This window comes from Sceloporus occidentalis, unplaced genomic scaffold (genome assembly GCF_023333645.1).
Source record: "Sceloporus occidentalis isolate IW3139 unplaced genomic scaffold, rSceOcc1.0.p SCAF_107, whole genome shotgun sequence".
NCBI lineage: Eukaryota > Metazoa > Chordata > Lepidosauria > Squamata > Phrynosomatidae > Sceloporus > Sceloporus occidentalis.
Window position 1 is genome coordinate 3,425,318 of NW_028317087.1, and position 24,966 is coordinate 3,450,283.

The window sequence follows — 24,966 nt, forward strand, 5'->3', positions numbered from 1 at the left end:
ACAAGAGAACCATATACTTCAGGCATAAGACAGAAACATTCTGCGACGTGAGATACATACGTCAGAACAAATAGTACAGAGAATGGCATTATAGTCTAAGATGAAGGGACAATACCACAGCACATAGCAGTATAAAGGTTATCGTCTGGAGAACGGTCGAGAAGTGACACGTAAGTTGAACGTAACCGTATAAAACAGAGAAGGGTGAATGGATGGTGCGCCGTCTAGAACCATCATAGAAAGAGGTTTGGTATTATAAAAAATGAAACAAACAGCCTAAAGTGTATGTGTAAGAAAGTAGGCAGAGACCAAAAACCTAGTTAACAAGCACCAGGTCAGGACGGGGCCCAATATAGCCACCTAAGACAGCGTGAAAAGAGAGAGAGGTCAGAAACTCCCCACAAGGCAACCGTTTCAATCCATTTTTGTACCCCAGGCCCCTGGAAGTCATAACCAAGTCCTCCATCTAGCATATGAAATTGACCTTCCTGAGTCAATTGCTTCCACAACCGCGGGATAATAGCTTTGGCAGCATTGATTAAGTGAATTGATAACGACCTCTTATAGGAACCCACACTAGAGGCAGTATGATGAAGCAACATTGTCTCAGGAGAGGCCTGGAAGTCAGGGTTGTCCACCGCTTAAACGACCGCGGTCACAGCAGACCACGGAGGTTGTATAAGGGGGCATTCCCACCAGAGATGGATGTAAGAGCCTATGTCGATTCCGCATCTCCAACATTGTGGGGGGATATGTGGGAGGAAGTGGTGGAGATCTGCAGGTACCTTGTATCATGTTGTCAGTAGCTTATATGCAGATTCCTGCATTTTGCTCTAGGTGGTGCCCTTATGTATGAGTGAAATCATTTTGTCCCAGTCATCTGGTTCAAATGTGCGGTTCTGCCGTTTGTTTTTAACATCCTGTTTGTTTATTAAATTATTTTAAGTAAATAAAAAATTTTCATTTAATCGATTAATGGAAAAAATAATCGTTAGTTGCAGCCCTAATGGAATAATACATTTGCTCTAAATACTTGCTCACAACATCCAATACCTGTTCATACAGCACAAGTTATTAATCATGAGTAACTCTCATAAAGGGAAAAGAGCCTTCCTTGGATTAGTTTGACCCAGAATAGGCAACACTTGGTATGTCGCCAATTAAGCAGAGGTGTATCAACCAGTTGTGACCCAGGCCGGAAGCACCCCCAGACTCTCCCTCCACAACCGCCCTGCCTTACTGCAGAGCTGGCCCAGACTGACCATCTGACACAACGGGCTTACTTCTGCCCGGCCATTCAACTCGGACAAAATTTGGGGGCACTAAAGGGGGAGGTCCCTGACACCTTCTGGACTCCTGGACTTAGGGTGACAAAAATCCTAGTTTTTATGCTTTAACAGACTTGTAATATTGCAACATTGATATGATTGTCATGTTTCACTCCTCTAATTCACCAAATGTTGCTTTTCAAATCCTGTATGTCGGACCCTTTTTTGGTGAAGATAATCAAAATGTGTTGGTTTTTTTTTCCCTGTAACTATTGCTTTTGGAAATGTGCCTATTTACTTAGAAGATAGAGAACAGTGACTTCTTCAACCACTTATCCTACCTTTATTGAGAATTATTTTTACTTTTAGTAAACTACAAAAAAATATAAAAGCCTCATTCCCAATGTTTTAGAAATTAGAATCTAAATCCACTGATTGAATTATTAAACCCCATCACTGGGTGGAAACATACAAAAATATCAAATATGACAATAAGAACTATAATGAAACCTAAATAATATTAACAAAAATAACTATAATAACTTATTTTTTATTAATAATTATTACTTGGGTTTCATTATAGTGCCTGTCATCATACTTGTGTGTTTACCCATCTAGGAAAAGAGGAGGAAAAGATGAATTAGTTACAGGTAAATCCCAGAAATGGGAATAAAATAAGATAGATACAGAACGTTCCTTTACCTGCAACATAATGTAAAATGCTACACACATTTGTATTGCAGATCACACCCGCCATGTATGTGTGGTGGGAAGAACAGATATACTCTAACTAAAGCCGTCATACAGTTGCAGATGTTGTAGAAAATGTTTATTGTAAGGTAATGGAGAAGCAACCCGGTGTAGAGAGGTGTGTTTGAAACTGACCAATTGGCTGCAAGTTGGTTGCCGACCAGAGGAAGGGGGGAGTTTTTAGGCTTGACCCATCAGCGAAGAATGCGGGTTCACCCGACAGAATATGGTTAACCTATTGTAGTTTGAGAGCAGTTAAAAACCCCAGCCCTAGCGGCTTTAATGAGGATAATCCAGACTTGAAGTGTTGTAAAGTGATCCGATGACGGGAATGGTGGTGTAGTACATCAGTAGATGTAACGTAGTAGACCAGGTAGACAGTGCATTGTCTTTGCCATGCAGGCTGTATGCACAGTATGTTTCAAATCCTTAAACCGGAATTTCCAAAAGTAAGGCTGAGTACATGTGGCCACATACAGCCTGAGTATAAACATGTACAGCATGCCGCACCTACATCATTTGCTGGGCATTGGCTCCACTGAACAAAACCTATAGAAAACATGCATCTTATTTTAAAACATGAATATGTTTATTTAACATGTATACACTAGTACATCATTTATATAAGGGCCATTGGGAATGAAATGTCTAGATGGAACAGCACCTTGAAAAGCAATGCAGGGGAGAGACAGCCTGCCCTCTGTCAGCAGATTAGATAAGAATGTATTGCATATGGTACATAGTAATAGGCTTGGAGCCAGGGGCGTAACTAGACGCCTCAGGGCCCGGGTGCGAGAATCTGTTAACACATCCATCCAGTAAATGCTGGAACCTAGGCATGATGGGACTGTGATTGCTGTTAGCAATCACACTCCTATTATGCCAAGTCAGCCAATACACGCTGGTACAGGGTGGCTGTAAGTGATGTGCAGACCCCATACTGCTGGCAGCATCAATACACAAGGGGGGCAGCTAGCCAGGTTTCAGCATGTACTGGCTGACTTGGCATGATAGGAGTGTGATTGCTAACAGCAATCACAGTCCCATCATGCCTAGGTTCCAGCACTTACACATCCATCCAGTAAATGCTGGAACCTAGGCATTATGGGACTGTGATTGCTGTTAGCAATCACACTCCTATCATGCCAAGTCAGCCAGTACATGCTGGAACAGGGTGGCTGTAAGTGCAGACCCCATACTGCTGGCAGCATCACTACACAAGGGGGGCAGCTGGCCAGGTTTCAGCATGTACTGGCTGACTTGGCATGATAGGAGTGTGATTGCTAACAGCAATCACAGTCCCATCATGCCTAGGTTCCAGCACTTACACATCCATGCTATCACTCACACACACACACACACACACACACACACACTCATTTATTCATATAACCATTCATTCACAGATTCATTCCCTCAATCACACACACTCATTCAAACACCCTCCCCACCCCCTTACCTGCACTGCAGCTCCTCGATGCCGCTCACAGAGTTCAGCAGGGGGCGCGGCCTCCCTCTGCCTTCTCTGCTAAAGCACAGAGGAAGTAGGATGTCACGTGAACTCCGCTTCCTCTGTGCAGCCCAGAAGACCCTCCCACAAGTAAGTAGCAGGGCTTGAGGTGCGGCTCGCGTAAGATCGGTTGCCCTGGCTGCACCCAGTCTCCCACTCTGCCTTATACCCCCTATATGCCACTCTGTCCCCCAGATATGCCTTACACCCCCCTATATGTCACTCTGCCCCATACATGCATTATAACCAACCCAGATATACCTTAAACCCACTATATGCCACTCTGCCCTCAGGCCGCCTACTTTGCCTATAGGTGGCGCCGGCCCTGAGTGTATGTGTATGTATGCGCAGGAATGTAAGGGCAGTGTATGTGTAGGATATGGGTGTGTAATGGTACTGTATGTGTATATGTGTTTGTATAAGCAGGCTTGTGTTAGGCTGCTTAGGCAGTGAATGTGTATGTGTATGGACAGGCAAATGTAAGGGCGGTTTATGTATATATATATATATATATATATATATATATATATATATATTTACTCACAGGGTCCATTGCACACCATTCCAAATATTCCAAGCCCGGTGCTAGTAACCAGCAGTTTCCATGTAAAACACTTTCAAAAAGATGGTCAGCACTCCAGGTCTTTAAATAGACAATTTCATTTTATTCAAAGTCAAGTCGACGTTTCAGTCATTACTGACTGTATGTCCTGATGAAAGTCAGTAATGACTGAAACGTCGACTTGACTTTGAATAAAATGAAATCGTCTATTTAAAGACCTGGAGTGCTGACCATCTTTTTGAAAGTGTTTTATATATATATATATATATATATATGGGCAGGCAAATGTAAGGGCAGTGAGTGTGTATGTGTGCGAGCAAGTGTGTGTAAGGGAAGTATATGTGTATATGTATGGGCAGGCATGCATAAAGGCAGTGTATGGTACATGTATATATGTACAGTATGTGTATATATAGGTGTGAGGCTGTACCCTTACCACAAGATGAACAGGAACAGGGTAGCTTGCAAAATTTTATCCTGCCCCATGTGACTGTAATTCTAGTGATGCCACTGGATCCTAGAAAAGAAGAGGTTTGATATTAGGTATGTATTATTGAACATGTATTTTTATTCATAATTATTCTATTTTTATTTTTTAATATTCATATTAAATGATAGCTTATATCTCTCCATCGGGGGGGGGGGGGTAAATATATAAACTGTGTGGATACAATAAATAGCAAAAATGGAAATTGCGATTGAACAAGGTAAAAAAAATGGCAAAAAAAGCTTTGAACAGTAGGGTGGGAAAACCCTTTTCATGAAGGTCATAAATAGCAGCAACGTTGGTTAAGTTGAAACATTCAACTTTTTTGTGAGTTTCAGTGAGTTTGTGTACGTAGCTTAGTGCTGGGTGTAAACATTCTGTAACTCACCATGACATCATAGTGTCATAAGCTTCTGCTGTCATTGCATTTGCTACTTGATTATTGTGAGAGGGAGCTGCTGCGGTGATAAACTTGATTAGCTGTGGAAGCTTTTCCCCAGTACGATGGATTATATAGATCCTGAGTGCTTATCAGTTATTGATCCTGCTTGGGAGGTGCTGGACCCAAACCCCAACCTCCAGGAATTGTTCATGTCATTTAATGGCATGTTTTTCCAGGGACAGTTGAAGGGGGTGGAAGTAAAATGGAGCCGCAGGATGATACTAAACAGCGGGATTTGTTACTACAAGGAAAATGAAGACGTGTGCACTATATATATCAGCAAGCCACTATTGAGTTTGAGATCAAGGAGAGATCTTGTTGAGGTCCTTCTCCATGAAATGCTTCATGCTTTCCTGTTTGTAACACGCCAATACAGAGATGATGGAGCCCACGGATCAGAGTTCTGCAAACACATGGAGCGCATAAATAACATCACTGGCGCCAACATTTCCATCTACCACAATTTCCATGCAGAGGTTGCTGAATGCAGAAAACACTGGTGGCTCTGTAATGGTCCCTGCAGAGCTTGGGGGCCAAAGTTTGGCTTCATAATGCGGGCAATAAATCGGGCACCCTCTGCTCGGGAACGTTGGTGGTCACACCATCAGCTTACCTGTGGGGGGACTTTTATTAAAGTGAATGGGCCTGAAAACTACATTCAAAAAGGGAAGAAGAGGAGTTTCAGTTCACCAACCGCCACCCCAAATGACAACAGTGACCATCAACTGCCTAGCAAGAGGGCCAGAATGGACAAATAATTCATTGATATGTTATAACATCTATACATACTGATCAGCACATGGTTCTTGTGCTACTTTGTTACTTGGAGTTCTACTAGTTCCTGATTGTATTATATACCAATTAAATTGTTTAAACCCAAGTGAACATTTCTATTGAATTCCTTACTATACATATATATAAGTGCATAATTTCTGATAAAGACAGGCATCTTTTGGGCTACATTCATCCCCACCAAACATTCTCAGCGCTAAAGAAAGATGAACAGGCGGTATTGGGTCAATTTAGGTCCAAAAGAGGGACCCTTGGGAGGTATGATTTATGTGATACGTTATTTGGCATTAACCATTACATTTCCCAAATTACACAACATTTTATTTTCAGTTCTGCAAGGGAAACATCTATCTGACAAAATTACATGTAGCTGCTGAAGTGAGTTTGGTGGTGACGGGTTGCTCGGTAGAGAGCAAGAAGTGGCTGAAGGGAATTAAATTAACTTGGCAGACATCGTATGGCTTCCAGTACGTTGGACAAACACGTCAATCAATAACCTGCTTTATAATAACGTCAGAATTTCCTATCGTACGATTAATTTAAGATGTGTTTGGAGTTGCCATTGAGTCTCCACATACCTCTAAATCATTCTGGATCCTAAATAGAATATTAAATAGTCTCCGGACCCCGGCTTCTTAGTAACTCTTATAAAGCTTTAGTTAAGTCATTACGTTTCTTGTAGCTTTCCCTTCCTGCTTACCAGGCATGAGGTGGTAACCTCTTTTGTTGGCTGAATTGCATTTTAGGTATGTATTTCCCTAAAAGACATGTTTGTTTTATGATTATATGTAAAAATCCTTGAATCTTCAATAAAGAAATTAAGTTGGAATAAAAAAGGTTTAGACAATATATATGTATACACACACGCGCACACACACACATATATATCTGTACTGGGGGGGCATAAGGGGTGCTGGAAAGTTTTAGTGGAGGAGTGTAAGGATGAACTAAGGGGAGTTAGTGTAAAAATAGGGCAGAGGGAGAGGCCTAGGAGGCCATCAACATTTGTACCTATATTTGTACAATGTGACATTCAGAGCCGGCCTTAAGTGTTCTGGTGCCCTGTGCGGACTACTCCTCTGGCGCCCCCTTCTCACTACCCCCCCTGCCCCTTCTCACTACCTCGCCCCCCTCTGCCACTTCTCACTACCTCGCCCCCCCTCACTACCCCCCTCTGCCACTTCTCACTACCTCGCCCCCCCTCACGACCTCTCCCCCCTGCCCATTCTCACTACCCCCTCTGCCCCTTCTCTACTCCCGCTCCCTACTTCTCATTATCCTCACTTACCTTGTTGCCGGAGTCCTGCGGTGGGAGCGTAGACATCCGTCTTCCCGCTGTGTCGCAGTACCGGCATTTCATGTTGAGGGGTGCCGAGCGGCTGCTGAAAACTTCACGAGCAACCACTCGTCGCCCCTGCCCGGGACTTAATTTAAAGCATGGGGTTTTTTTTGTTTTTTTTTAAACTTTAACATGATGGATGTTAAATAAAGTTTAAAAAAAATAAACGATGTTTTAATTTAAGTCCCGGGCAGGCGCCCCTGCTGCCATGGCGCCCCGTACTTGTCATGTACTTTTTAAACATACCTGAAATAGTACATGAAATACTGACAAATGCATTTGTTTTATCCAGGCACAAATCTTGTTGTCTTTTTGCCTTTGTTTGAGACCCAGGGCCATTCAGAGTCTTCCCTTACAAACGTTTGTACGACACAAATTTATAAATTGTTTTCACGTCTTTCTCATATTTTAGATGACATATTCCTTTGCAATATTATAAAAGAATAACACACACAAAAAGAATAAGACTACTAAAAGTTTATTATTAAATCAAATACAATATGTGGACAGAAGCAAAAAGTACACATTTACCTCAAAGGAGGTCAGATATAGGGCTACCTCTGGACTCACGAAGAGTCTTTCTTCAGCTCGCAGGAGAGAAAAAACCTCATTGGAGGAAATCTCTGGGGGACCATGGATGAAAGAACCGCCCTTCCCTCTGGGCATTAAGAGGTTAATATGAAACCTAACTGTGCTTTTCTACACTGCACCTTTTACTGTAGACTATTCAATATTCCTACATTCACTATATGTTTCTTAGCCCAGTAAAACACAAAGTTAACATGAAATTAAAAAGGAACGACCGCCTTGTAGATGTTTCTCCTTCAGATATCTCAACTGGAACCCTGACAAACTGCCAGGTAGCCAGCGAACTTGATATCTCTAGGTTCTCTTGTCGGAAGTCCTCGACTGCCTTGTTGTAGATGTTACTCCTTCCTCGTTCTGTAGCAGCAGCAATCTTCAGATATCTCAATTGGATACCTGACAAACTGCCAGGTAGTCAGCGAACCGGATATCTCTAGGTTCACAACGTAACTGTTAATATATGGGAATGGAACCCTACATATAGGCAGCTTCTATTGTGACATCACAATGTCAACAACAGTGTCTATGACATCATTTCCTGTTCTTACACTCTAAAAGGCAAAAACCTTGCAAATTACTGAGCCCTTACATTAACCTGTGTACATTAACTAGGACACTAGCCCTAAACTGATCATACTAGCTAAAAGGCTGTTTAACTGTTAAAACAATAATTCAGAGGTCCACAGTTTACAACATAAATAGACACTTTATTTGTTGGTTTTAATAAAAGATGAAAATACATAATTAAAACGTAACTTTTAATTTAACACTAAAATGAAAGAGCACCAAAAAAAGAAAGAAATGTAAAGTGTATATAACACATCACTCAATCAAACTTGGGCAGAGGAGGAGCATGTACTGGGAATAGAAGATTCTCACATTGTCCCTGTAAGCTTGCGAGTGGGGCTCTCTCCCCCTAATGAATCGGTTTATCTTAGTCTGTCAAATTCTAGTCTTGTAATACCTTTGAATATAGTTCCTACCCCGCCTGCCTTAACAGTAATGAGATCTGATGCAGTGTCAAAAGCTCAGTTGCGGTGTAATAAAGTGATCGTGAACTCTAGTGAGGTGTTTTATTCCTTGCTTTAGTATTCAACCTCTTCATCGGGGGAACCCGCATTTCTGAGTTGAGGAAATTTAAATAACCTGCCTAAAAGCTCGTCAACTCAGAAATGCGGGTTATTTAAATTTCCTCAACTCAATAGCAGTTGAGGCTCAACCAATCAGCAAAGAATGCAGGTTATTTCAATTTCCTCAACTGCTATTGAGAAGCACACGCCATTCTGCTACCACCCCTACAGAGAGATCAACACTCATCTCTGGAGTCTATTGAGGAGGTAGGACGGAATATGGTTAAAAAAAGATTAATATGGAATATAGGGCTGCAACGACTAATCGATAATGAAAATCATTGCCAACTAATTTTCATTATCGATTAGTTGAATAGATTTTTATCAATTATAAAATTAGGGTTTTTTCAGAGCAAATGCTCTGAAAAATCTCCCTCGTTTTATAATCCGTTTGATTCAGTGTGACTCACAGCAGCAGTTACTACTTACAGTCCCTCCCTGCAGTCACTCTGACCCCGCCCATTTCCTTATAGCAACTCTGTATAAAATTTATATTTGGGCTGCTGAAAGTTAGGGGAGGTGGGGATTAATGTAGGGTCAGTTATGGTTAATGTAAGGTCAGTTATGGTTAATGGGGTGTTTAGGGTTAATTTAGGGTCAGTTATGGTTAATGGGGTGTTTAGGGTTAATTTAGGGTCAGTTATGGTTCATGGGGTGTTTAGGGTTAACTTAGGGGCAGTTATGGTTGATGGGGTCGTTAGGGTTAATTTAAGGGCAATTATTGTTGATGGGGTCATTAGGGTTAATTTAGGGGCAGTTATGGCTGATGGGGTCGTTAGGGTTAATTTAGGATCTGTTATGGTTGATGGGGTCGTTAGGGTTAATTTAGGAGTACTTATGGTTAATGGGGTCTTTAGAGTTAATTTAGGAGCAGTTATGTTTAATGGGGTCTTAAGGGTTAATTTAATGCTGAGGACTGAGGGTTAAATTAATTTAATAAGGTTAACTTAAGGTGCAGTTAGAGATAAAAGAGGCAAACTAAAGGGAATCTAAATCCTGGGGCAGTGGAGATTATTAATGTATTTATTTGTAAAAGTATTGTGTCAGTGTGCTGGGGTATGAGGCATATAGGGTATATAAGGCATATGTGGGATGCAGTGTGACATATCTGGGGGTATATGGCATATGTGGGAGGCGGTGTGGCAAGCCTGGGATCAAATGTACATAACGGGGGGGGGCAGATTGGGAAATAAAAACAAGAAATACATTTTTTATCAATGTTATTATTTTTTCAAATCTCTGTTTATTGAAAAAGATATTGTACAGTGGTATATTAGGCATTACAAGAGAACCATATACTTCAGGCATAAGACAGAAACATTCTGCGACGTGAGATACATACGTCAGAACAAATAGTACAGAGAATGGCATTATAGTCTAAGATGAAGGGACAATACCACAGCACATAGCAGTATAAAGGTTATCGTCTGGAGAACGGTCGAGAAGTGACACGTAAGTTGAACGTAACCGTATAAAACAGAGAAGGGTGAATGGATGGTGCGCCGTCTAGAACCATCATAGAAAGAGGTTTGGTATTATAAAAAATGAAACAAACAGCCTAAAGTGTATGTGTAAGAAAGTAGGCAGAGACCAAAAACCTAGTTAACAAGCACCAGGTCAGGACGGGGCCCAATATAGCCACCTAAGACAGCGTGAAAAGAGAGAGAGGTCAGAAACTCCCCACAAGGCAACCGTTTCAATCCATTTTTGTACCCCAGGCCCCTGGAAGTCATAACCAAGTCCTCCATCTAGCATATGAAATTGACCTTCCTGAGTCAATTGCTTCCACAACCGCGGGATAATAGCTTTGGCAGCATTGATTAAGTGAATTGATAACGACCTCTTATAGGAACCCACACTAGAGGCAGTATGATGAAGCAACATTGTCTCAGGAGAGGCCTGGAAGTCAGGGTTGTCCACCGCTTAAACGACCGCGGTCACAGCAGACCACGGAGGTTGTATAAGGGGGCATTCCCACCAGAGATGGATGTAAGAGCCTATGTCGATTCCGCATCTCCAACATTGTGGGGGGATATGTGGGAGGAAGTGGTGGAGATCTGCAGGTACCTTGTATCATGTTGTCAGTAGCTTATATGCAGATTCCTGCATTTTGCTCTAGGTGGTGCCCTTATGTATGAGTGAAATCATTTTGTCCCAGTCATCTGGTTCAAATGTGCGGTTCTGCCGTTTGTTTTTAACATCCTGTTTGTTTATTAAATTATTTTAAGTAAATAAAAAATTTTCATTTAATCGATTAATGGAAAAAATAATCGGCCAACTAATCGATTATGAAAATAATCGTTAGTTGCAGCCCTAATGGAATAATACATTTGCTCTAAATACTTGCTCACAACATCCAATACCTGTTCATACAGCACAAGTTATTAATCATGAGTAACTCTCATAAAGGGAAAAGAGCCTTCCTTGGATTAGTTTGACCCAGAATAGGCAACACTTGGTATGTCGCCAATTAAGCAGAGGTGTATCAACCAGTTGTGACCCAGGCCGGAAGCACCCCCAGACTCTCCCTCCACAACCGCCCTGCCTTACTGCAGAGCTGGCCCAGACTGACCATCTGACACAACGGGCTTACTTCTGCCCGGCCATTCAACTCGGACAAAATTTGGGGGCACTAAAGGGGGAGGTCCCTGACACCTTCTGGACTCCTGGACTTAGGGTGACAAAAATCCTAGTTTTTATGCTTTAACAGACTTGTAATATTGCAACATTGATATGATTGTCATGTTTCACTCCTCTAATTCACCAAATGTTGCTTTTCAAATCCTGTATGTCGGACCCTTTTTTGGTGAAGATAATCAAAATGTGTTGGGTTTTTTTTCCCTGTAACTATTGCTTTTGGAAATGTGCCTATTTACTTAGAAGATAGAGAACAGTGACTTCTTCAACCACTTATCCTACCTTTATTGAGAATTATTTTTACTTTTAGTAAACTACAAAAAAATATAAAAGCCTCATTCCCAATGTTTTAGAAATTAGAATCTAAATCCACTGATTGAATTATTAAACCCCATCACTGGGTGGAAACATACAAAAATATCAAATATGACAATAAGAACTATAATGAAACCTAAATAATATTAACAAAAATAACTATAATAACTTATTTTTTATTAATAATTATTACTTGGGTTTCATTATAGTGCCTGTCATCATACTTGTGTGTTTACCCATCTAGGAAAAGAGGAGGAAAAGATGAATTAGTTACAGGTAAATCCCAGAAATGGGAATAAAATAAGATAGATACAGAACGTTCCTTTACCTGCAACATAATGTAAAATGCTACACACATTTGTATTGCAGATCACACCCGCCATGTATGTGTGGTGGGAAGAACAGATATACTCTAACTAAAGCCGTCATACAGTTGCAGATGTTGTAGAAAATGTTTATTGTAAGGTAATGGAGAAGCAACCCGGTGTAGAGAGGTGTGTTTGAAACTGACCAATTGGCTGCAAGTTGGTTGCCGACCAGAGGAAGGGGGGAGTTTTTAGGCTTGACCCATCAGCAAAGAATGCGGGTTCACCCGACAGAATATGGTTAACCTATTGTAGTTTGAGAGCAGTTAAAAACCCCAGCCCTAGCGGCTTTAATGAGGATAATCCAGACTTGAAGTGTTGTAAAGTGATCCGATGACGGGAATGGTGGTGTAGTACATCAGTAGATGTAACGTAGTAGACCAGGTAGACAGTGCATTGTCTTTGCCATGCAGGCTGTATGCACAGTATGTTTCAAATCCTTAAACCGGAATTTCCAAAAGTAAGGCTGAGTACATGTGGCCACATACAGCCTGAGTATAAACATGTACAGCATGCCGCACCTACATCATTTGCTGGGCATTGGCTCCACTGAACAAAACCTATAGAAAACATGTATCTTATTTTAAAACATGAATATGTTTATTTAACATGTATACACTAGTACATCATTTATATAAGGGCCATTGGGAATGAAATGTCTAGATGGAACAGCACCTTGAAAAGCAATGCAGGGGAGAGACAGCCTGCCCTCTGTCAGCAGATTAGATAAGAATGTATTGCATATGGTACATAGTAATAGGCTTGGAGCCAGGGGCGTAACTAGACGCCTCAGGGCCCGGGTGCGAGAATCTGTTAACACATCCATCCAGTAAATGCTGGAACCTAGGCATGATGGGACTGTGATTGCTGTTAGCAATCACACTCCTATTATGCCAAGTCAGCCAATACACGCTGGTACAGGGTGGCTGTAAGTGATGTGCAGACCCCATACTGCTGGCAGCATCAATACACAAGGGGGGCAGCTAGCCAGGTTTCAGCATGTACTGGCTGACTTGGCATGATAGGAGTGTGATTGCTAACAGCAATCACAGTCCCATCATGCCTAGGTTCCAGCACTTACACATCCATCCAGTAAATGCTGGAACCTAGGCATTATGGGACTGTGATTGCTGTTAGCAATCACACTCCTATCATGCCAAGTCAGCCAGTACATGCTGGAACAGGGTGGCTGTAAGTGCAGACCCCATACTGCTGGCAGCATCACTACACAAGGGGGGCAGCTGGCCAGGTTTCAGCATGTACTGGCTGACTTGGCATGATAGGAGTGTGATTGCTAACAGCAATCACAGTCCCATCATGCCTAGGTTCCAGCACTTACACATCCATGCTATCACACACACACACACACACACACACACTCATTTATTCATATAACCATTCATTCACAGATTCATTCCCTCAATCACACACACTCATTCAAACACCCTCCCCACCCCCTTACCTGCACTGCAGCTCCTCGATGCCGCTCACAGAGTTCAGCAGGGGGCGCGGCCTCCCTCTGCCTTCTCTGCTAAAGCACAGAGGAAGTAGGATGTCACGTGAACTCCGCTTCCTCTGTGCAGCCCAGAAGACCCTCCCACAAGTAAGTAGCAGGGCTTGAGGTGCGGCTCGCGTAAGATCGGTTGCCCTGGCTGCACCCAGTCTCCCACTCTGCCTTATACCCCCTATATGCCACTCTGTCCCCCAGATATGCCTTACACCCCCCTATATGTCACTCTGCCCCATACATGCATTATAACCAACCCAGATATACCTTAAACCCACTATATGCCACTCTGCCCTCAGGCCGCCTACTTTGCCTATAGGTGGCGCCGGCCCTGAGTGTATGTGTATGTATGCGCAGGAATGTAAGGGCAGTGTATGTGTAGGATATGGGTGTGTAATGGTACTGTATGTGTATATGTGTTTGTATAAGCAGGCTTGTGTTAGGCTGCTTAGGCAGTGAATGTGTATGTGTATGGACAGGCAAATGTAAGGGCGGTTTATGTATATATATATATATATATATATATATATTTACTCACAGGGTCCATTGCACACCATTCCAAATATTCCAAGCCCGGTGCTAGTAACCAGCAGTTTCCATGTAAAACACTTTCAAAAAGATGGTCAGCACTCCAGGTCTTTAAATAGACAATTTCATTTTATTCAAAGTCAAGTCGACGTTTCAGTCATTACTGACTGTATGTCCTGATGAAAGTCAGTAATGACTGAAACGTCGACTTGACTTTGAATAAAATGAAATTGTCTATTTAAAGACCTGGAGTGCTGACCATCTTTTTGAAAGTGTTTTATATATATATATATATATATATATATATGGGCAGGCAAATGTAAGGGCAGTGAGTGTGTATGTGTGCGAGCAAGTGTGTGTAAGGGAAGTATATGTGTATATGTATGGGCAGGCATGCATAAAGGCAGTGTATGGTACATGTATATATGTACAGTATGTGTATATATAGGTGTGAGGCTGTACCCTTACCACAAGATGAACAGGAACAGGGTAGCTTGCAAAATTTTATCCTGCCCCATGTGACTGTAATTCTAGTGATGCCACTGGATCCTAGAAAAGAAGAGGTTTGATATTAGGTATGTATTATTGAACATGTATTTTTATTCATAATTATTCTATTTTTATTTTTTAATATTCATATTAAATGATAGCTTATATCTCTCCATCGGGGGGGGGGGGTAAATATATAAACTGTGTGGATACAATAAATAGCAAAAATGGAAATTGCGATTGAACAAGGTAAAAAAAAATGGCAAAAAAAGCTTTGAACAGTAGGGTGGGAAAACCCTTTTCATGAAGGTCATAAATAGCAGCAACGTTGGTTAAGTTGAAACATTCAACTTTTTTGTGAGTTTCAGTGAGTTTGTGTACGTAGCTTAGTGCTGGGTGTAAACATTCTGTAACTCACCATGACATCATAGTGTCATAAGCTTCTGCTGTCATTGCATTTGCTACTTGATTATTGTGAGAGGGAGCTGCTGCGGTGATAAACTTGATTAGCTGTGGAAGCTTTTCCCCAGTACGATGGATTATATAGATCCTGAGTGCTTATCAGTTATTGATCCTGCTTGGGAGGTGCTGGACCCAAACCCCAACCTCCAGGAATTGTTCATGTCATTTAATGGCATGTTTTTCCAGGGACAGTTGAAGGGGGTGGAAGTAAAATGGAGCCGCAGGATGATACTAAACAGCGGGATTTGTTACTACAAGGAAAATGAAGACGTGTGCACTATATATATCAGCAAGCCACTATTGAGTTTGAGATCAAGGAGAGATCTTGTTGAGGTCCTTCTCCATGAAATGATTCATGCTTTCCTGTTTGTAACACGCCAATACAGAGATGATGGAGCCCACGGATCAGAGTTCTGCAAACACATGGAGCGCATAAATAACATCACTGGCGCCAACATTTCCATCTACCACAATTTCCATGCAGAGGTTGCTGAATGCAGAAAACACTGGTGGCTCTGTAATGGTCCCTGCAGAGCTTGGGGGCCAAAGTTTGGCTTCATAATGCGGGCAATAAATCGGGCACCCTCTGCTCGGGAACGTTGGTGGTCACACCATCAGCTTACCTGTGGGGGGACTTTTATTAAAGTGAATGGGCCTGAAAACTACATTCAAAAAGGGAAGAAGAGGAGTTTCAGTTCACCAACCGCCACCCCAAATGACAACAGTGACCATCAACTGCCTAGCAAGAGGGCCAGAATGGACAAATAATTCATTGATATGTTATAACATCTATACATACTGATCAGCACATGGTTCTTGTGCTACTTTGTTACTTGGAGTTCTACTAGTTCCTGATTGTATTATATACCAATTAAATTGTTTAAACCCAAGTGAACATTTCTATTGAATTCCTTACTATACATATATATAAGTGCATAATTTCTGATAAAGACAGGCATCTTTTGGGCTACATTCATCCCCACCAAACATTCTCAGCGCTAAAGAAAGATGAACAGGCGGTATTGGGTCAATTTAGGTCCAAAAGAGGGACCCTTGGGAGGTATGATTTATGTGATACGTTATTTGGCATTAACCATTACATTTCCCAAATTACACAACATTTTATTTTCAGTTCTGCAAGGGAAACATCTATCTGACAAAATTACATGTAGCTGCTGAAGTGAGTTTGGTGGTGACGGGTTGCTCGGTAGAGAGCAAGAAGTGGCTGAAGGGAATTAAATTAACTTGGCAGACATCGTATGGCTTCCAGTACGTTGGACAAACACGTCAATCAATAACCTGCTTTATAATAACGTCAGAATTTCCTATCGTACGATTAATTTAAGATGTGTTTGGAGTTGCCATTGAGTCTCCACATACCTCTAAATCATTCTGGATCCTAAATAGAATATTAAATAGTCTCCGGACCCCGGCTTCTTAGTAACTCTTATAAAGCTTTAGTTAAGTCATTACGTTTCTTGTAGCTTTCCCTTCCTGCTTACCAGGCATGAGGTGGTAACCTCTTTTGTTGGCTGAATTGCATTTTAGGTATGTATTTCCCTAAAAGACATGTTTGTTTTATGATTATATGTAAAAATCCTTGAATCTTCAATAAAGAAATTAAGTTGGAATAAAAAAGGTTTAGACAATATATATGTATACACACACGCGCACACACACACATATATATCTGTACTGGGGGGGCATAAGGGGTGCTGGAAAGTTTTAGTGGAGGAGTGTAAGGATGAACTAAGGGGAGTTAGTGTAAAAATAGGGCAGAGGGAGAGGCCTAGGAGGCCATCAACATTTGTACCTATATTTGTACAATGTGACATTCAGAGCCGGCCTTAAGTGTTCTGGTGCCCTGTGCGGACTACTCCTCTGGCGCCCCCTTCTCACTACCCCCCTGCCCCTTCTCACTACCTCGCCCCCCTCTGCCACTTCTCACTACCTCGCCCCCCCCTCACTACCCCCCTCTGCCACTTCTCACTACCTCGCCCCCCCTCACGACCTCTCCCCCCTGCCCATTCTCACTACCCCCTCTGCCCCTTCTCTACTCCCGCTCCCTACTTCTCATTATCCTCACTTACCTTGTTGCCGGAGTCCTGCGGTGGGAGCGTAGACATCCGTCTTCCCGCTGTGTCGCAGTACCGGCATTTCATGTTGAGGGGTGCCGAGCGGCTGCTGAAAACTTCACGAGCAACCACTCGTCGCCCCTGCCCGGGACTTAATTTAAAGCATGGGGTTTTTTTTGTTTTTTTTTAAACTTTAACATGATGGATGTTAAATAAAGTTTAAAAAAAATAAACGATGTTTTAATTTAAGTCCCGGGCAGGCGCCCCTGCTGCCATGGCGCCCCGTACTTGTCATGTACTTTTTAAACATACCTGAAATAGTACATGAAATACTGACAAATGCATTTGTTTTATCCAGGCACAAATCTTGTTGTCTTTTTGCCTTTGTTTGAGACCCAGGGCCATTCAGAGTCTTCCCTTACAAACGTTTGTACGACACAAATTTATAAATTGTTTTCACGTCTTTCTCATATTTTAGATGACATATTCCTTTGCAATATTATAAAAGAATAACACACACAAAAAGAATAAGACTACTAAAAGTTTATTATTAAATCAAATACAATATGTGGACAGAAGCAAAAAGTACACATTTACCTCAAAGGAGGTCAGATATAGGGCTACCTCTGGACTCACGAAGAGTCTTTCTTCAGCTCGCAGGAGAGAAAAAACCTCATTGGAGGAAATCTCTGGGGGACCATGGATGAAAGAACCGCCCTTCCCTCTGGGCATTAAGAGGTTAATATGAAACCTAACTGTGCTTTTCTACACTGCACCTTTTACTGTAGACTATTCAATATTCCTACATTCACTATATGTTTCTTAGCCCAGTAAAACACAAAGTTAACATGAAATTAAAAAGGAACGACCGCCTTGTAGATGTTTCTCCTTCAGATATCTCAACTGGAACCCTGACAAACTGCCAGGTAGCCAGCGAACTTGATATCTCTAGGTTCTCTTGTCGGAAGTCCTCGACTGCCTTGTTGTAGATGTTACTCCTTCCTCGTTCTGTAGCAGCAGCAATCTTCAGATATCTCAATTGGATACCTGACAAACTGCCAGGTAGTCAGCGAACCTGATATCTCTAGGTTCACAACGTAACTGTTAATATATGGGAATGGAACCCTACATATAGGCAGCTTCTATTGTGACATCACAATGTCAACAACAGTGTCTATGACATCATTTCCTGTTCTTACACTCTAAAAGGCAAAAACCTTGCAAATTACTGAGCCCTTACATTAACCTGTGTACATTAACTAGGACACTAGCCCTAAACTGATCATACTAGCTAAAAGGCTGTTTAACTGTTAAAACAATAATTCAGAGGTCCACAGTTTACAACATAAATAGACACTTTATTTGTTGGTTTTAATAAAAGATGAAAATACATAATTAAAACGTAACTTTTAATTTAACACTAAAATGAAAGAGCACCAAAAAAAGAAAGAAATGTAAAGTGTATATAACACATCACTCAATCAAACTTGGGCAGAGGAGGAGCATGTACTGGGAATAGAAGATTCTCACATTGTCCCTGTAAGCTTGCGAGTGGGGCTCTCTCCCCCTAATGAATCGGTTTATCTTAGTCTGTCAAATTCTAGTCTTGTAATACCTTTGAATATAGTTCCTACCCCGCCTGCCTTAACAGTAATGAGATCTGATGCAGTGTCAAAAGCTCAGTTGCGGTGTAATAAAGTGATCGTGAACTCTAGTGAGGTGTTTTATTCCTTGCTTTAGTATTCAACCTCTTCATCGGGGGAACCCGCATTTCTGAGTTGAGGAAATTTAAATAACCTGCCTAAAAGCTCGTCAACTCAGAAATGCGGGTTATTTAAATTTCCTCAACTCAATAGCAGTTGAGGCTCAACCAATCAGCAAAGAATGCAGGTTATTTCAATTTCCTCAACTGCTATTGAGAAGCACACGCCATTCTGCTACCACCCCTACAGAGAGATCAACACTCATCTCTGGAGTCTATTGAGGAGGTAGGACGGAATATGGTTAAAAAAAGATTAATATGGAATATAGGGCTGCAACGACTAATCGATAATGAAAATCATTGCCAACTAATTTTCATTATCGATTAGTTGAATAGATTTTTATCAATTATAAAATTAGGGTTTTTTCAGAGCAAATGCTCTGAAAAATCTCCCTCGTTTTATAATCCGTTTGATTCAGTGTGACTCACAGCAGCAGTTACTACTTACAGTCCCTCCCTGCAGTCACTCTGACCCCGCCCATTTCCTTATAGCAACTCTGTATAAAATTTATATTTGGGCTGCTGAAAGTTAGGGGAGGTGGGGATTAATGTAGGGTCAGTTATGGTTAATGTAAGGTCAGTTATGGTTAATGGGGTGTTTAGGGTTAATTTAGGGTCAGTTATGGTTAATGGGGTGTTTAGGGTTAATTTAGGGTCAGTTATGGTTCATGGGGTGTTTAGGGTTAACTTAGGGGCAGTTATGGTTGATGGGGTCGTTAGGGTTAATTTAAGGGCAATTATTGTTGATGGGGTCATTAGGGTTAATTTAGGGGCAGTTATGGCTGATGGGGTCGTTAGGGTTAATTTAGGATCTGTTATGGTTGATGGGGTCGTTAGGGTTAATTTAGGAGTACTTATGGTTAATGGGGTCTTTAGAGTTAATTTAGGAGCAGTTATGTTTAATGGGGTCTTAAGGGTTAATTTAATGCTGAGGACTGAGGGTTAAATTAATTTAATAAGGTTAACTTAAGGTGCAGTTAGAGATAAAAGAGGCAAACTAAAGGGAATCTAAATCCTGGGGCAGTGGAGATTATTAATGTATTTATTTGTAAAAGTATTGTGTCAGTGTGCTGGGGTATGAGGCATATAGGGTATATAAGGCATATGTGGGATGCAGTGTGACATATCTGGGGGTATATGGCATATGTGGGAGGCAGTGTGGCATATCTAGGGGTATGTGGCATATGTGGGAGGCAGTGTGGCAAGCCTGGGCTCAAATGTACATAACGGGGGGGGGCAGATTGGGAAATAAAAACAAGAAATACATTTTTTATCAATGTTATTATTTTTTCAAATCTCTGTTTATTGAAAAAGATATTGTACAGTGGTATATTAGGCATTACAAGAGAACCATATACTTCAGGCATAAGACAGAAACATTCTGCGACGTGAGATACATACGTCAGAACAAATAGTACAGAGAATGGCATTATAGTCTAAGATGAAGGGACAATACCACAGCACATAGCAGTATAAAGGTTATCGTCTGGAGAACGGTCGAGAAGTGACACGTAAGTTGAACGTAACCGTATAAAACAGAGAAGGGTGAATGGATGGTGCGCCGTCTAGAACCATCATAGAAAGAGGTTTGGTATTATAAAAAATGAAACAAACAGCCTAAAGTGTATGTGTAAGAAAGTAGGCAGAGACCAAAAACCTAGTTAACAAGCACCAGGTCAGGACGGGGCCCAATATAGCCACCTAAGACAGCGTGAAAAGAGAGAGAGGTCAGAAACTCCCCACAAGGCAACCGTTTCAATCCATTTTTGTACCCCAGGCCCCTGGAAGTCATAACCAAGTCCTCCATCTAGCATATGAAATTGACCTTCCTGAGTCAATTGCTTCCACAACCGCGGGATAATAGCTTTGGCAGCATTGATTAAGTGAATTGATAACGACCTCTTATAGGAACCCACACTAGAGGCAGTATGATGAAGCAACATTGTCTCAGGAGAGGCCTGGAAGTCAGGGTTGTCCACCGCTTAAACGACCGCGGTCACAGCAGACCACGGAGGTTGTATAAGGGGGCATTCCCACCAGAGATGGATGTAAGAGCCTATGTCGATTCCGCATCTCCAACATTGTGGGGGGATATGTGGGAGGAAGTGGTGGAGATCTGCAGGTACCTTGTATCATGTTGTCAGTAGCTTATATGCAGATTCCTGCATTTTGCTCTAGGTGGTGCCCTTATGTATGAGTGAAATCATTTTGTCCCAGTCATCTGGTTCAAATGTGCGGTTCTGCCGTTTGTTTTTAACATCCTGTTTGTTTATTAAATTATTTTAAGTAAATAAAAAATTTTCATTTAATCGATTAATGGAAAAAATAATCGGCCAACTAATCGATTATGAAAATAATCGTTAGTTGCAGCCCTAATGGAATAATACATTTGCTCTAAATACTTGCTCACAACATCCAATACCTGTTCATACAGCACAAGTTATTAATCATGAGTAACTCTCATAAAGGGAAAAGAGCCTTCCTTGGATTAGTTTGACCCAGAATAGGCAACACTTGGTATGTCGCCAATTAAGCAGAGGTGTATCAACCAGTTGTGACCCAGGCCGGAAGCACCCCCAGACTCTCCCTCCACAACCGCCCTGCCTTACTGCTGAGCTGGCCCAGACTGACCATCTGACACAACGGGCTTACTTCTGCCCGGCCATTCAACTCGGACAAAATTTGGGGGCACTAAAGGGGGAGGTCCCTGACACCTTCTGGACTCCTGGACTTAGGGTGACAAAAATCCTAGTTTTTATGCTTTAACAGACTTGTAATATTGCAACATTGATATGATTGTCATGTTTCACTCCTCTAATTCACCAAATGTTGCTTTTCAAATCCTGTATGTCGGACCCTTTTTTGGTGAAGATAATCAAAATGTGTTGGGTTTTTTTTCCCTGTAACTATTGCTTTTGGAAATGTGCCTATTTACTTAGAAGATAGAGAACAGTGACTTCTTCAACCACTTATCCTACCTTTATTGAGAATTATTTTTACTTTTAGTAAACTACAAAAAAATATAAAAGCCTCATTCCCAATGTTTTAGAAATTAGAATCTAAATCCACTGATTGAATTATTAAACCCCATCACTGGGTGGAAACATACAAAAATATCAAATATGACAATAAGAACTATAATGAAACCTAAATAATATTAACAAAAATAACTATAATAACTTATTTTTTATTAATAATTATTACTTGGGTTTCATTATAGTGCCTGTCATCATACTTGTGTGTTTACCCATCTAGGAAAAGAGGAGGAAAAGATGAATTAGTTACAGGTAAATCCCAGAAATGGGAATAAAATAAGATAGATACAGAACGTTCCTTTACCTGCAACATAATGTAAAATGCTACACACATTTGTATTGCAGATCACACCCGCCATGTATGTGTGGTGGGAAGAACAGATATACTCTAACTAAAGCCGTCATACAGTTGCAGATGTTGTAGAAAATGTTTATTGTAAGGTAATGGAGAAGCAACCCGGTGTAGAGAGGTGTGTTTGAAACTGACCAATTGGCTGCAAGTTGGTTGCCGACCAGAGGAAGGGGGGAGTTTTTAGGCTTGACCCATCAGCGAAGAATGCGGGTTCACCCGACAGAATATGGTTAACCTATTGTAGTTTGAGAGCAGTTAAAAACCCCAGCCCTAGCGGCTTTAATGAGGATAATCCAGACTTGAAGTGTTGTAAAGTGATCCGATGACGGGAATGGTGGTGTAGTACATCAGTAGATGTAACGTAGTAGACCAGGTAGACAGTGCATTGTCTTTGCCATGCAGGCTGTATGCACAGTATGTTTCAAATCCTTAAACCGGAATTTCCAAAAGTAAGGCTGAGTACATGTGGCCACATACAGCCTGAGTATAAACATGTACAGCATGCCGCACCTACATCATTTGCTGGGCATTGGCTCCACTGAACAAAACCTATAGAAAACATGTATCTTATTTTAAAACATGAATATGTTTATTTAACATGTATACACTAGTACATCATTTATATAAGGGCCATTGGGAATGAAATGTCTAGATGGAACAGCACCTTGAAAAGCAATGCAGGGGAGAGACAGCCTGCCCTCTGTCAGCAGATTAGATAAGAATGTATTGCATATGGTACATAGTAATAGGCTTGGAGCCAGGGGCGTAACTAGACGCCTCAGGGCCCGGGTGCGAGAATCTGTTAACACATCCATCCAGTAAATGCTGGAACCTAGGCATGATGGGACTGTGATTGCTGTTAGCAATCACACTCCTATTATGCCAAGTCAGCCAATACACGCTGGTACAGGGTGGCTGTAAGTGATGTGCAGACCCCATACTGCTGGCAGCATCAATACACAAGGGGGGCAGCTAGCCAGGTTTCAGCATGTACTGATTGCTAAACAGCAATCACAGTCCCATCATGCCTAGGTTCCAGCACTTACACATCCATCCAGTAAATGCTGGAACCTAGGCATTATGGGACTGTGATTGCTGTTAGCAATCACACTCCCTATCATGCCAAGTCAGCCAGTACATGCTGGAACAGGGTGGCTGTAAGTGCAGACCCCATACTGCTGGCAGCATCACTACACAAGGGGGGCAGCTGGCCAGGTTTCAGCATGTACTGGCTTGACTTGGCATGATAGGAGAGTGTGATTGCTAACAGCAATCACAGTCCCATCATGCCTAGGTTCCAGCACTTACACATCCATGCTATCACACAACACCACACACACACACACTCATTTATTCATATAACCATTCATTCACTAGATTCATTCCCTCAATCACACACACTCATTCAAACACCCTCCCCACCCCCTTACCTGCACTGCAGCTCCTCGATGCCGCTCACAGAGTTCAGCAGGGGGCCGCGGCCTCCCTCTGCCTTCTCTGCTAAAGCACAGAGGAAGTAGGATTGTCACGTGAACTCCGCTTCCTCTGTGCAGCCCAGAAGACCCTCCCACAACGTAAGTAGCAGGGCTTGAGGTGCGGCTCGCGTAAGATCGGTTTGCCCTGGCTGCACCCAGTCTCCCACTCTGCCCTTATACCCCCCTATATGCCCCTCTGTCCCCCAGATATGCCTTACACCCCCCTATATGTCACTCTGCCCACATACATGCATTATAACCAACCCAGATTATACCTTAAACCCACTATATGCCACTCTGCCCTCAGGCCGCCTACTTTGCCTATAGGTGGCGCCGGCCCTGAGTGTATGTGTATGTATGCGCAGGAATGTAAGGGCAGTGTATGTGTAGGATATGGGTGTGTAATGGTACTGTATGTGTATATGTGTTTGTATACAGCAGGCTTGTGTTAGGCTGCTTAGGCAGTGAATGTGTATTGTGTATGGACAGGCAAAATGTAAGGGCGGTTTATGTATATATATATATAGTATATATATATATATTTACTCACAGGGTCCATTGCACACCATTTCCAAATATTCCAAGCCCGGTGCTAGTAACCAAGCAGTTTCCATGTAAAACACTTTCAAAAAGATGGTCAGCACTCCAGGTCTTTAAATAGACAATTTCATTTTATTCAAAGTCAAGTCGACGTTTCAGTCATTACTGACTGTATGTCCTGATGAAAGTCAGTAATGACTGAAACGTCGACTTGACTTTGAATAAAATGAAATTGTCTATTTAAAGACCTGGAGTGCTCGACCATCTTTTTTGAAAGTGTTTTATATATATATATATAGGTATATATATATGGCAGGCAAATGTAAGGGCAGTGAGTGTGTATGTGTGCGAGCAAGCGTGTGTAAGGGAAGTATATGTGTATATGTATGGGCAGGCATTCATAAAGGCAGTGTATGGTACATGTATATATGTACAGTACGTGTATATATAGGTGTGAGGCTGTACCCTTACCACAAGATGAACAGGGTAGCTTGCAAAATTTTATCCTGCCCCATGTGACTGTAATTCTAGTGATGCCACTGGATCCTAGAAAAGAAGA

The 24,966-nt window shown here is 41.7% G+C and overlaps 2 pseudogenes; both read left to right on the forward strand.

Moving 5' to 3' along the window:
* The first annotated feature begins 5,081 nt into the window (after positions 1-5,081).
* Positions 5,082-5,777, forward strand: LOC149283283 (DNA-dependent metalloprotease SPRTN pseudogene; annotated as a pseudogene).
* A 9,463-nt stretch (positions 5,778-15,240) lies between these two features.
* LOC149283284 (DNA-dependent metalloprotease SPRTN pseudogene) lies at positions 15,241-15,936 on the forward strand (annotated as a pseudogene).
* Positions 15,937-24,966: the final 9,030 nt, after the last annotated feature.